We start from the raw sequence: 15778 nt of genomic DNA on the forward strand, positions 1-15778 counted from the left end.
CAAGTTTTGGGTGAATTCTTTTGATGGATTATGGAACAAGGAGTGGCAAGAGCCTAAGCTTGGGGATGCCCATGGCACCCCCAAGATAATCCAAGGACACCAAAAAGTCAAATCTTGGGGATGCCCCGGAAGGCATCCCCTCTTTCGTCCACTTCCATCGGTAATTTACTTGGAGCTATATTTTTATTCACCAACATGATATGTGTTTTGCTTGGAGCGTCTTGTATTATTTGTGTCTTTGCTTGTTAGTCTACCACAATCATCTTTGCTGTACACACCTTTTGAGAGAGCCATACATGAATTGAAATTTGTTAGAATAATCTATGTGCTTCACTTATATCTTTTGAGCTTGATAGTTTTGCTCATAGCACTTCACTTATATCTTTTGAGCGTGATAATTTTTGCTCTAGTGCTTCACTTAGATTTTTTTTTAGCACGGTGGTGGATTTGTTTTAAAGAAACTTGATCTCTCATGCTTCAGTTAGATTATTTTGAGAGTCTTTAATAGCATGGTAATTTGCTTAATGTTAATATACTTGGTGTTCAAGATATGTGAAACTTTCTTTTGAGTGCGTTGAATACTAAGATAAGTTTGATGCTTGAGAATTGTTTTGAGATATGGAGGTGATAATATCAAAGTCGTGCTAGTTGGGTGATTATGAATTTGAGAAATACTTGTGTTGAAGTTAGCAAATCCCATAGCATGCACGTATGGTTAAAGTTGTAACAAATTTGAAACATGAAGTGTACCTGGCTTGTGCATCCTTATGAGTGGCGGTCGGGGACGAGCGATGGTCTTTTCCTACCAATCTATCCCCCTAGGAGCATGCGCGTAGTACTTGATTTTTGATGACTTCTAAATTTTTGCAATAAGTATATGAGTTCTTTTGACTAATGTTGAGTCCATGGATTATACGCACTCTCACCTTTCCGCCTTTGCAAGCCTCTTCGGTACCGTGCATTACCCTTTCTCACCTTCAGAGTTGGTGCAAACTTCGCCGGTGCATCCAAACCCCGTGATACGATACGCTCTATCACACATAAACCTCCTATTATATTCCTCAAAACAGCCACCATACCTGCCTATCATGGCATTTCCATAGCCATTCCGAGATATATTGCCATGCAACTTCCACCATCATCATCGTGACATGCATTACTTTTGTCATATTGCCATTGCATGATCTTGTAGTTGACATTGTATTTGTGGCAAAGCCACCATGCATTATTTTCCATACATGTCACTCTTGATTCATTGCACCATCCCGGTACACCACCGGAGGCATTCATATAGAGTCATATCTTGTTCTAAGTTTCGAGTTGTAATCCTTATGTTGTAATCAATAGAAGTGTGATGATCATCGTTATTAGAGCATTGCCCAATCAAAAAAAAGAGAAAGGCCAAAAAAAGGCCCAAAAAGAAATAAAAAGAAAAAGAAAAGAAAAGAAAAGGGCAATGCTACTATCTCTTTTTCCACACTTGTGCTTCAAAGTAGCACCTTGTTCCTCATGTAGTGAGTCTCATATATTGTGCTTCAAAGTAGCACCTTGTTCTTCATGTAGTGAGTCTCATAAGTTGTCTTTTTGTACTAGTAGGAATTTTTCATTATAGAACTTGGCTTGTATATTCCTACGATGGGCTTCCTCAAAATGCCCTAGGTCTTCATGAGCAAGCAAGTTGGATGCACACCCACTAGTTTTCTTTTGTTGAGCATTCCTAGCTCTAGTGCATCCGTTGCATGGAAATCCCTACTCCTTGCATTAACATCAATCGATGGGCATCTCCATAGCTCATTGATTAGCCTCGTTGATGTGAGACTTTCTCCTTTTTTTGTCTTCTCCACACAATCCCCATCATCGTATTCTATTCCACCCATAGTGCTATATCCATGGCTCATGCTCATGTATTGTGTGAAGGTTGAAAAAGTTTGAGATTATTTAAGTATGAAACAATTGCTTGGCTTGTCATCGGGGGTATAGAAGTTGGGAACATCTTTGTGTGACGAAAATGAAGCATAGCCTAACTATATGATTTTGTAGGGATGAACTTTCTTTTGCCATGTTATTTTGAGAAGACATGATTGCTTTGATTAGTATGCTTGAAGTATTATTATTTTTGTGTCAATATGAACTTTTGTCTTGAATCTTTCGGATCTGAATATTCATACCATGATTAAGAAGATTTACATTGAAATTATGCCAAAGTATCACTCCGCATCAAAAATTCTCTTTTTATCATTTACCTGCTCGAGGACGAGCAAGAATTAAGCTTGGGGATGCCTGATACGTCTCCAACATATCTATAATTTTTTATTGCTCCATGCTACTTTATCTACTGTTTTGGACTATAACGGGCTTTATTTTCCACTTTTATATTATTTTTGGGACTAACCTATTAACCGGAGGCCCGGCCCAGAATTGCTGTTTTTTGCCTTTTTCAGTATTTCGAAGAAACAGAATATCAAACGGAGTCCAAACGGAATGAAACCTTCGGGAACGTGATTTACTCATCAGATAAGACCCAGGAGACTTGGACACTCTGTCAAGAAAGCCACGAGGCGGTCACGAGGGTGGAGGGCGCGCCCTCCTCCCCTGGGCGCGCCCCCTGCCTCGTGGGCCCCTCGAAGCTCCACCGACGTACTCCTTCCTCCTATATATACCTACGTACCCCCAAACGATCAGAAAAGGAGCCAAAAACCTAATTCCACCGCCGCAACCTTCTGTATCCATGAGATCCCATCTTGGGGCCTATTCCGGAGCTCCGCCGGAGGGGGCATCCACCACGGAGGGCTTCTACATCATCACCATAGCCCCTCCGATGAAGTGTGAGTAGTTTACTTCAGACCTTCGGGTCCATAGCTAGTAGCTAGATGGCTTCTTCTCTCTTTTTGGATCTCAATACAATGTTCTCCCCCTCTCTCGTGGAGATCTATTCGATGTAATCTTCTTTTTGCGGTGTGTTTGTTGAGACCGATGAATTGTGGGTTTATGATCCAGTATTATCTATGGAAAATATTTGATTCTTCTCTGAATTCTTTTATGTATGATTGAGCTATCTTTGCAAGTCTCTTCGAATTATCTTTTTGGTTTGGCCAACTAGATTGGTAGTTCTTGCAATGGGAGAAGTGCTTAGCTTTGGGTTCAATCTTGCGGTGTCCTTACTCAGTGACAGAAAGAGTTGCAAGGCACGTATTGTATTGTTGCCATCGAGGATAATAAGATGGGGTTTTTATCATATTGCATGAATTTATCCCTCTACATCATGTCATCTTGCTTACGGCGTTACTCTGTTTTTACTTAATACTCTAGATGCATGTTGGATAGCGGTCGATGAGTGGAGTAATAGTAGTAGATGCAGAATCGTTTTGATCTACTTGTCTCGGACGTGATGCCTATATACATGATCATTGCCTAGATATACTCATAACTATGCTCAATTCTATCAATTGCTCAACAGTAATTTGTTCACCCACCGTAGAATACTTATGCTCTTGAGAGAAGCCACTAGTGAAACCTATGGCCCCCGGGTCTATTCTCATCATATCAATCTCCATCACTTTATTTACTTGCTTTGCTTTTACTTTTTACTTTGCATCTTTATACCAAAAATACCAAAAATATTATCTCTATCAGATCTCACTCTCGTAAGTGACCGTGAAGGGATTGACAACCCCTAATCGCATTGGTTGCGAGTAGCTATCGTTTTGTGCATGTACGAGGGACTTGCGCGTGACCTCCTACTGGATTGATACCTTGGTTCTCGAAAACTAAGGGAAATACTTACGCTACTGTGCTGCATCATCCTCTCCTCTTCGGGGAAAACCAACGCAAGCTCGAGACGTAGCATACTCATAATTTTCATAGCAATATCTAAGTATAGCAAGATTTTCAGGCCTATAAACATCATCATCTAAAGCTTCATACTTTTCAAACAAAGATTCAATTTCATAAGCAGCCTGAAAAGCAACAAATTCTTCTATTTGTTCCACATCATAGTAATCATATATACCATTAGCATAAGAAGCTAAGGTTTCATTATCATTAAATTTGCATGAAAAGGGAAGGTGTGGAGCCTTCATCCTAGAGCAACAAGTAATATCATATCTCAAGCATAGAGCCCAGGCATACCAACGCAACATAATAAATTGATCCCATAATTGTTTCCCTTTTTGTGTCGAGCGACAATCCCTAAAGTATTCACGTTGATCCAACGTGTCTCCCATTATAAAGTTGAATGGGGTTTTCTCCGGATTATCCAAGTAGTACACAATATCTTTCGCATAATGAGAATCGAGGGTTTTAGGAGTTACCCCATCCTCATGAGTAGCAAGTACAGCTAATTTTTTTGGTATTTTGCGTTCCATATCCATAGCTAAAGATAGAGAACAACTTAGAACATCAAATAAAAGTTACTTAGTGATAAAGCAAACAAGCACACACGAGAATATTCACCCCACGCTATGACTCCCCGGCAACGGCGCTAGAAAAAGGTCTTGATGACCCGCAAGTATACGGGATAGTTGTAGCCTCTTTCGATAAGTAAGAGTGTCGAACCCAACGAGGAGCTAAATGTAGAACAAATACTCTCTCAGGTCCTATCGGCCACTGATACGACTCTACACACGCTTGACGTTCACTTTACCTAGAACAAGTATGAAACTAGAGGTACTTTGTAGGTGTGATAGAATAGGTTTGCAAGATAATAAAGAACACGTAAATAAAAAGTAGGGGCTGTTTAGATAAAGATGCAATAAAGTAAATATAACGAGTGTGGAAAAGTGGTGGTAGGAGTTGTGGAATTGTCCCTAAGCAACTGACTATGTTACTAGACCGGTAATCACTATTGCAATTCTATTTGAGGGAGAGGCATAAGCTAACATATCATCCCTTACTTGGAATTCTATGCACTTATGATTGCAACTCTAGCAAGCATCCGCAACTACTAAAGATTCATTAAGGTAAAACCCAACCATAGCATTAAAGCATCAAGTCCCCTTTTATCCCATACGAAAACAACCTACTTAATTGGGTCTGTGCTTCTGTCACTCACGCCACCCACCATAAGCAAATCATAAACATATTGCAAACCCTACAGCGGGAATCCCTCACGCTTGCGCGACACGGAGGGCACAATAGGACAACACCAATAATAAAACATGCAACTCAAACCAATCATAGCAATTCATCAATCACCGATAGGACAATGAAAATCTACTCAGACATCATAGGATGGCAACACATCATTGGAAGATAATATGAAGCATAAAGCACCATGTTCAAGTAGAGGGTACAGCGGGTTGCGGGAGAGTGGACCGCTGAATATAGAAGGGGGAAGGTGATGGAGATGTTGGTGAAGATGATGGAGGTGTTCGTGAAGATTGCGGTGATGATGATGGCCCCCGGCGGCGTTCCGGCACCACCGGAAGCAAGGGGGAGAGCGCCCCCTTCTTCTTCTTCTTCCTTGACCTTCTCTCTAGATGGGAGAAGGGTTTCCCCTCTGGTCCTTGGCTCCCATGGCGTGGGAGGGGCGAAAGCCCCTCCGAGATTGGATCTATCTCTCTGTTTCTGCGTTCTCTGATTCTACCCCTTCACCGTTTCCTTTATATCTGGAGATCCGTAACTCCGATTGGGGTGAATCTTTCGCCTAGATCTTTCTCATAAAATTATCTTTCTTGCGCCAAAAGAAGAGCGCCAACCGCCTTACGGGTGGCCCACGAGAGCCCAGGCCACGCCCAGGGGGGAGGGCGCGCCCCCTGTCTCCTAGCCACCCCGGACACCGTTTCGCGTTGATTTTACTTCCCAAAAATCATAAATATTCCAAAAAAAATCTCCGTCCATTTTTATCCTGTTTGGACTCCGTTTGATATTGGGTTTCTTTGAAATAAAAAAAACATGCAACAGACAGGAACTGGCACTGGGCACTGGATCAATATGTTAGTCCCAAAAATAATATAAAAGGTTGCCAAAAGTATATAAAAGTTGAAGAATATTGGCATGGAACAATCAAAAATTATAGATATGATAGAGATGTATCAGCGCCCACGTGGGCCAAGGGCGCGCGGCGGCGGGCCCCAGCCCGTCGCCCAGTCCCGTCACCGCGTGGCCTGTCAGGCCCCTCCGAATTCCGGGCACCACGTGGCGCCCGCGCAAAGCCCGAGGGATTGCCCCAAGATTCTACGGACTCCTCGGTTCCCGCCATGGCCGGGATGCCGCCATCTGGTTTCCGAGAAAACCGGCACACAGTGGGTGTTGCCGGACCCGGCGCTCGCAGAATCTGCCTTGCTTAATGGGGAAACTGCGAAGGCCCACTCATCCGAAGACGGCGGACCTTCACAACTTCGGGGACTACTGTCGGGAGGATGAACCCCGGGCAGGCAACGGAACCCGGATCCTTTTCAAAAACAACGGGGCCGGCATCGTGTCACATCCCTAGTTCTGGTATGCTCAAGGCTAGCTAGTCATGTGTGCATCATGTTTAAATTCCATTTAAATTTGAAATGAGGATTTGTGAAACCCTCAGAATCATTTTTAGAAATGACCCAAATAAAAATTGCTCCAAAAAGGTCCAAGAAAATGCTCATGTTGCCCTCTGAAAATACTGGACAGAGATAAAAGTCAAACCATTATTTTTGGGAGCTCATAAGTATTTATTTTGGGCATTTGGAATTAATGCATAATTATTTGCATTGGATATATAAATGTTATATATATATATTATATGTCCAAAAATTATGCCATTTGTTGAGGAGCTCTGGAATAATGCCACCAGTTCCTACAAAAATGGGCATAAGGAAATAAATTGATTTAGTATTAGTATTAAATCAAAACAAATGTCAGAAATTAGAAAAAGAAACAAAATGGGAATAAAACCTACCTGGACCTACCCGCGCTTACCTCCCTGTGCGGCCTGGTCTGGCCCAGCGGCCCAGCAGGCCAGCCCAGCTAGCTGGCCGTGCCAGTCACCCCCTTCCTCGCGCCAGGAGGACAGGGGCACGCGCCGGCGCGCGCGGCCACATGTCCGGCCGGGGCCACGTTCCCCGCCACCTCCTGCTTCTCCCCCTCGTCGTCTGGACGCCCTGGACGACGCCACGCGCCGCCCCGCCCACTCTCACTCTCCCGTGCCCTTTCCCTCCTCTCCCTCGCTCTCTCGCGCGACGATCGAGCGCCAACGTCGCTGCCGCTCGCCGTTGCCGTGGCCATAGCCGTCCCCTCGCCCCTCCGTCGTGCCCAGAAGTTCCGCTACGTCTCCCTCGTCCTCTCCGACGAGCCAAACAAGCTGGAGCACCCTACAACGCCGTCCTCGTCGTCTTCTTCATCGCCGGCCGCCGTGGATCTCCACCGCCCGCACGTCGCCGTTCGGCCGTCCCCGAGCTCGCCGTCGACGCCATCGAGTCCGCCGTGAGCCCCTGCTTCATCTCCCCTCTCTCCCCTGGTCGCGCTCGCCCTCTAGCTGTCGTCTCCACCATGGCCGAACCTTCGCCGCCGCCCGAGCTCGCCGTCGACGCAGCTCCGGTGACCATTTCGTCACCCCGGCGGGTCCAACAGGCTCGTAGGGCCACGTAGAGCATCCCTAGCGCTTTGCTTCTCTCGTATTCGAGCTCCAAATGCCTCCCGTGCACGATCGAACTCCGGTGGCCGCAACCGAGCTCGCCGCCGTCGACTCCGGCCATCCTAGGCCCAGCCACGGCCACCGCCCGACGCGCCATCGAGCTGGCTCTCCAACGCGCCTAGTCGCACGTCATTTGGAGCACCACAGAGGAAACCCGGGGCACAAGTACGCCGCGGATCTCGCCGGCGACTAACCGCCGGCGGGTTTGACTTGTTTGACCTGGGGTTTGACCCCCCCAGGGTGACTGACGCGTGGGCCATGCCCCTGTTTAGTTTAGGTGTTAGTTTAGTTAGCGCTAATTAACTCAGTTAACTAGTTGACTCACTGACACGTGGGCCCAGGCCCTAATTAACCTAGGTTATTGCTAACCTAACACTAACTAACTCGGTTAGTTAGATGTTACACTGACATGTGGGTCCCAGCCGTCAGGTTTGACCTGGGCTGGCGCCTTTGACCTGCTGACGTCACGCTGACGTCAGGCTGACGCCATTATTTATTTTCTGGAATTAGTTTAATTCTTTTAAATCAGGAAATTCCAGAAAATTAGCAAAACTTCAGAAAATCATAGAAATTCAACCGTAGCTCAGATTGAAATAAATTATATATGAAAAATTATCAGAAAAATGCAATCTATCCATTTGTACCAGTTTCATGCAAGAAAACCAACTTATACCTGCTGTATAGGTGAAAACACTAAAATGGCATATATAAGAGCTTAATTTGGAGTTGCATTTGAACCCTTGATTCAAATGGACTTCATTCAATTTGAATACTAGTTGCATTAGCTCAAACAGCATCACATATACATGCATGTTCATGCATCATATTGTTGCATATGTTTGTGTATTGATTGCCGACACTGTCCCTTCTCGATAGGTCCTGCTCCGGAGACCGTTCCAGAGTACCTGTCTGTGAAGCAGTGCCTCCTCTGTTGATCTACCAGGCAAGAAAACCCCCTTGTTCATTTCGATACAATCCTACTCTCTCGCTCCTGCTCTCAGTTATTGCATTAGGACAACAACGATTCATCTGCTACTTTGTGCTGCGGTAGTTGAACCCATTCCTCTGCATGACCTGTCATTGCCACAGTAAATAGTTAAAACCCACTAGCATGTGTAGGAGTTGATTGAGCCCATGTTTTGTTCCTACCATGCTATGCCTGCTATTGCTTAGAGTTGTGTCAGGTCTGATTCATTGGGAATGAATTGGAGTGTTATGAGTTGTTCTGGTGCTGAGAGTTAAGTGTGTTAACACGATTTGGTAAAGGTAGCTGTGAGAGGCCATGTAGGAGTACATGGTGGGTTGTCTCACTGGAACCGTCTTTAAGCACTGAGTTCTGTGTATGTTGTCTAATGACTAGCTACTACCACACATTGGAATGCTTAAGTGCCCCTCTCGACTTATTAACCAACTTGGTCTCTGTCCAGGAGTTGCAACTAGTTTCTGGTGTTTGTAGGTAGTGTTAGTAGTCTACCAAGTGGCACCCGGCCAGGTGGGCTTGGGACAGACTAGGCACAGTGGCACAGTGTACCAAGTGGCACCCGAATGGTGGGCTTGAGAACCCTGCTCACATCGTTTGGGGCCGTGAGCGACACCCCGGCCGGATCTCCTTGTGGATGGAACCCGAATACGCGATAAACCTGGACTAGAGTCTTGTGTGGTTAGTCAGGTCGTGGCCGACTCCCTCGCCAGGCTTCCGCTTGAAGGTTGCCGAGATACATGATGTGTGCATGGCGGTAAGTGGCGAGAGCGTGTGTGAAGAAGTACACCCTTGCAGGGTTAACATGATCTATTCGAATAGCCGGGTCCGCGGTTATGGACTTCTTGGATGCTTACATGGTACATAGACAACTTGAAGTGGATACTATAAAATGCTCAAGACAAGTGTGAGTGCTATGGATGGCCTTCTCATAGGGAGACGGGGATGAATCCATAGTAGTGTATTGTGTGGTGATTAGTGGACTCGTGTGCGCCATATCACCTCAAAGAAGTTCTGGTAGTCGTAGAACAGGATAGCCACAGAGTCAAAGCTGGCTTGCTGCAACTAAACCCCACATTACCCTCTTGATACAAATGCATGTATGATAGGGTCTGATGTAAGTCTTGCTGAGTACCTTTGTACTCATGTTGCTTTATTTATGTTTTTGCAGCGGAGACTTCGGTCTTACTAGTGTTCTCGTGGACTTCGACAAGTAGCTTGTACCTCAGCTACGATCTTGATCGGATGTTGTAGTTAGTCAGGCTCTTCAGCCTTTTTCATTTGTAGATGTCTGTACCCAGACATGTAATGCTTCCGCTTGTTGCTTGTATGCTCTGTATGATGGGTCCTGTGACCCCTGTTTGCAATAAATGCTATGATGGCTCTTTGAGCCTTATCTATATGAGTTGTTGAGTTATGCTGTGATGCCATGTTGTACAACACATACTTGCATGTTATGCGTACGTGTAATGTGTATTGCTATGTGTGGGATCTGACTATCTAGTTGTTTATCCTTAGTAGCCTCTCTTACCGGGAAATGTCTCCTAGTGCTTCCACTGAGCCATGGTAGCTTGCTACTGCTCCGGAACACTTAGGCTGGCCGGCATGTGTCCTTCTTCGTTCCTGTGTCTGTCCCTTCGGGGAAATGTCACGTGATGAATATGGGAGTCCTGTTAGCCCGCTACAGCCCGGTTCACTGGAGTCCTGTTAGCCCAGTGCTACAGCCTGGATTCACTCGCTGATGACCGACACGTTCGATGCTGGGTCATGGATGCCTGTCCCTGTAAGTTTGTGCCACTTTGGGTTTACGACTAGCCATGTCAGCCCGGGCTCCTTATCATATGGATGCTAGCAACACTATCATATACGTGTGCCAAAAGGCGCAAACGGTCCCGGGCAAAGGTAAGGCGACACCCGTGGGGATACCGTGCGTGAGGCCGCAAAGTTATATGAGGTGTTACATGCTAGATCAATGTGGCATTGAGTCGGGGTCCTGAAAGCTTTGGTATCAGAGCCTGACTGCCTGTAGGATTACCAAGCCAAACTGGTCGAAGTTGAGTCTAGAAATTCTTTAGTTATGTAAGGGAATTGATTGTGGGAAGGAACGTAAGGCTCTTTTTACTCCTTATACCTCATGGCCTTCTGATCTGAGTCATCCTATCTTTGCTACGGGGTTAAGGAACTAGGCTTTCTCTTCCATCTATCAGGATCATGTGTTACTACTCCGTAGTCCCATAGGATTGGTTGATCAGAGTCATACCCAGTTTTCGAGTACTTCCGGTGTAGTCTGTTTAGTACTATCTCAGAACCTTGAGTGACGATGTTGAGTATGTTACTACCCCATCTTAGCAGGATGTCTCATTCTGAGCATTTTACTGCCGTTATGCTGCCGGAATTGCCCTAGGAGTTCGAGAGATACTAATTTCCTTGTCCTACATTCTATAGCCTATAGTTGATGCTGATTCCGTCCTTCGTTTCGTTTCTCAGGATGTCATCAGCTAAACGAAGTTCTGTTGCTCGTAGCCAGAACCACGGAGATGGTAGGGATGAGGATCCTCCCGACCAGCCTTCGTTGGCAGAGTTCATGTTAGAGATGGAGAGAAACAAGCATGAGTCTAACCGCTTGTTGGCACGTATTGAGGAGAACACCGCACATCGGTTCAAAGGGTTTGCAACCATTCATGACTTCATTCGCTTGCACCCACCTACCTTTCATCACTCCATCGAGCCACTCGATGCAGATGACTGGCTCCGTAGCATCACTCATAAGCTGCGTTCCGCGACGTAGCTGAAGATGACAAGGTCACTTATGCCACATACCATTTGGAAGGTCCTGCTAGTCTTTGGTGGCAGAACTATGAGGTTATGCTTCCAGCTGGTCAGATTCCTACCTGGAGAGATTTCATTGAGGCTTTTCGCGAGCATCACATTCCTGAGGCCCTCATTGATCGCAAGAGAGAAGAGTTCTGTAGTTTCACCCAGGGTAAGATGGCTGTTGATGCTTATAGTAGAGAGTTTGAGAACCTTGCTCGTTATGCCACAGAAGAGGTGTCCACGGACGCCAAGAAGCAGTCTAGGTTCCGGAAGGGTCTCAACCCCAAGTTGTGTCGTGATCTCCACCTGCATCATTGTGATACATTCCAGGCTCTGGTGAACAAGGCCATTAATGCGAAGACAGCTCAGCTCACTTACGAGGAGTCTCGTAAGCACACCCATGATTTGGGATCTTCCTCCGGTTTTAGTTCTCAGAAGCGCCAAATTTGGGTTCCAAACTCCGCTCTTCCTTCCAGATATTCACCGAGACCATCCTATGTGGTGCCTTCCCCAGCTCAGTCGTATGTTCCACCCAGGCCTACTGGTAGACCGCTTGTCAATGCGGGTCCATGTCCAACTTCAGGGACTTGCTTCACATGCGGGAAGCTAGGACACTATGCACGTGACTGCTCTCAGACCAGTTATGCTCCACCTCAGTCCGAGAAGTCTGTTGGCTGTGTTAAGCCACCATGCAAGATGATCAGTGTCAAGACAGCTCCCACTGAACGTGGACGTGTGCATCACGTCTCAGCCAGAAACGCTCATGATGATCCAGATGTCGTTCTTGGTACACTCCTTGTCAACTGTCATCCAGCATCGGTTCTGTTCAATACTGGAGCGTCTCACTCCTTCATTTCTGAAAGCTATGCTAACTTGCACAACATGTCATTTTGTGATATGCCCTCTCCACTAGTCATTCAAACTCCTGGATCCAAATGGCAAACTTCTAGTGTAAGCCATGGTAACGAAATCCTTGTAGACAGACTTGTATTCCTCGCATCACTTATAGCCCTCAAGTCTACAGATATTAACATCATCTTGGGTATGGACTGGATGATAGCTCATTATGCCAAGATTGATTGTTACATCAGATCTGTTCAGCTTACACACCCATCTGGCAAGATAGTCACTGTCTCCACCAGAGTTGCAAAGCGTCAGCTCTATTCTCTTAATGCCAGCCCTCTTCCAGACCTTGAAGATATCCCGGTAGTCCGTGACTTTCCGGATGTCTTTCCAGAGGAACTGCCAGGTGTTCCACCTGACAGAGATGTAGAGTTCGTCATAGATCTTATTCCAGGAACTGCTCCAATCTCTAGGAGACCTTACAAGATGGCACCCTTAGAACTAGCCGAGCTTAAGAAACAACTTGATGAGTCCTTGCAAAAGGGTTTCATCCGTCCTAGTTCTTCTCCTTGGGCTTGCCCCGTCCTCTTCGTCAAGAAGAAGGATGGTACGGACCGGATGGTTGTAGATTATCGTCCCGTTAATTTGGTCACGATAAAGAACAAATATCCGCTTCCCAGGATCAACGACCTGTATGATCAGCTCGCTGGATCCTCGGTCTTCTCCAAGATGGATTTGAGATTAGGCTACCACCAAATCAAGATCAGAAACGGGGACATTCCCAAGACGGCCTTTGTCACTCGTTATGGCCAGTACGAGTACACCGTCATGTCCTTCGGTCTAACCAACGCTCCAGCTACTTTCTCCCGCTTGATGAACTCGATCTTCATGGAGTACTTAGATAAATTTCGTCGTGGTTTACCTCGATGATATTCTTATTTACTTGAAGAACGAGGAAGAGCATGCCGAACATCTTAGACTTGAGTTAGAAAAACTCAGAGAGCATCGCCTTTATGCCAAGTTCTTCGAGTGTGAATTTTGGTTACTAGAAGTAACCTATCTAGGCCACGTAATCTCTGGTAAGGGCATTGCTGTCAATCCCGAGAGAGTTAAGGCCGTTCTCGATTGGACTCCACCTGAAACCGTTAAACAAGTTAGGAGTTTCCTTGGTCTAGCCAGCTATTGTCGCCGCTTTGTTGAAAACTTCTCCAAAGTAGCCAAACCCCTCACGGAACTTCTCAAGAAAGATAAAAAGCTTGAGTGGTCCCCACAGTGTGAGTACAGTTTTCAAGAACTGAAAAGACGCCTGACTTCTGCTCCCATACTTGTGCCACCGGATTTCACTAAAGACTTTGTTATCTACTGCGATGCCTCACGACAGGGACTAGGTTGCATTCTTATGCAAGATCGTCATGTGATTGCCTATGCATCCCGACAGTTGCATCCACATGAGGAGAATTATCCTACACATGATCTAGAGCTTGCAGCCGTAGTCTATGCACTCAAGACCTGGCGACATTACCTTCTTGGTAAACGTTGCGAGATCTACATCGATCACCAGAGTCTGAAGTATATCTTCACCCAACCAGATCTGAACCTTAGGCAAAGACGTTGGTTGGAGTTAATCTCAGATTATGATCTAGGGATTACCTACACCCCAGGCAAGGCTAATGTCATGGCTGATGCACTAAGTCGTAAATCCTATTGCAACAATCTCATGTTGCAGCAGGGCCAACCACTTCTCCATGAGGAATTTTGTAAGCTTAACCTTCACAAAGCTCCTCATGGATTTCTTTCTACATTGGTGGCGAAACCTACCCTCGAGGATCAGATCATTACTAATCAGAAGTTTGATAGGGGTGTTATCCGCATCAAGAGAAACATTAAGAAGGGAGTTGGTGGATGTTTCTCCATGGATGATCGTGGTGTCGTTTTCTTTGAGAATCGCTTGGTGGTTCCCAAGAATCAACATCTGCGACAATTGATTCTTAAGGAGGCGCATGAATCCCCTCTCACGATTCATCCCGGTAGTACTAAGATGTATCAGGACCTACGCCAGAGGTTCTAGTGGACTAGGATGAAGAGAGAAATCTCTGAGTTCATTGCTAAATGTGACGTTTGTCGTCGTGTTAAGGCAGAGCATCAAAGGCCTGCTGGCACCCTTCAGCCTTTAGTTATTCCTGAGTGGAAATGGGATAAAGTTGGTATGGACTTCATCACCAGTTTTCCCAGGACCAAGAAAGGGAATAATGCTATCTTCGTAGTCATTAACCGTCTTTCCAAAGTGGCGCACTTCCTACCTGTTCGAGAGAGTATCACTGCTAGTCAGCTCGCTGACTTATAAATTTCTCGAATAGTATCACTTCATGGTGTTCCACTAGAGATCAATTCAGACCGTGCCAGTCTTTTCACTTCTCATTTCTGGGAGAGTTTCCAAACTGCCATGGGAACCCATCTTTCCTTCAGTACCGCTTTCCACCCTCAGTCAAGTGGTCAGGTGGAACGGGTCAACCAAATTCTCGAAGACATGCTTAGAGCTTGCGTTATCTCATTCGGTATGGATTGGGAGAAATGTCTTCCTTTTGCCGAGTTTGCTTATAACAATAGCTATCAATCCAGTCTCAAGAAATCTCCTTTTGAGATACTCTATGGACGAAGATGTCGAACACCTTTGAACTGGTCAGAAACCGGTGAAAGACAATTCTTTGGACCGGACATGATCCAGGAGGCAGAAGAGCAAGTTCGCATCATTCGTGAGAACTTGAAAACAGCCCAGTCTCGTCAAAAGAGCCAGTATGATCGTCATCATAAGGATATGACTTATGAAGTTGGCGACAAAGCTTACCTTCGGGTTACTCCTTTGAAGGGTACCCATCGTTTCGGTATCAAGGCAAGTTGGCTCCTCGTTACATTGGTCCTTTTCGCATTCTCGCTAAACGAGGAGAGGTTGCCTACCAGTTGGAACTACCCCCACATCTTTCTCAAGTCCATGATGTCTTCCACGTCTCTCAACTCAGGCGTTGCTTCTCGGATCCTATCCGCGGAGTGGACCACGAAACGCTTGATCTCCAAGATAACCTCACTTATCGAGAGTATCCAGTTCGCATTCTTGATCAAGCAGAGCGTGTTACCCGACGTCGGAATATCAAGTTTCTCAAGGTTCAGTGGTCTCATCATTCCGAGAGAGAAGCTACTTGGGAGCGAGAAGATCGTCTTCGACTGGAGTACCCCACTTTCTTTCCGTCGACCCCTGAATCTCGGGACGAGATTCTTTCAAGTGGGGGCGAGTTGTCACATCCCTAGTTCTGGTATGCTCAAGGCTAGCTAGTCATGTGTGCATCATGTTTAAATTCCATTTAAATTTGAAATGAGGCTTTGTGAAACCCTCAGAATCATTTTTAGAAATGACCCAAATAAAAATTGCTCCAAAAAGGTCCAAGAAAATGCTCATGTTGTCCTCTGAAAATACTGGAGAGAGATAAAAGTCAAACCATTATTTTTGGGAGCTCATAAGTATTTATTTTGGGCATTTG

This window comes from Triticum aestivum, chromosome 3B (genome assembly GCF_018294505.1).
Source record: "Triticum aestivum cultivar Chinese Spring chromosome 3B, IWGSC CS RefSeq v2.1, whole genome shotgun sequence".
Taxonomy (NCBI): domain Eukaryota; kingdom Viridiplantae; phylum Streptophyta; class Magnoliopsida; order Poales; family Poaceae; genus Triticum; species Triticum aestivum.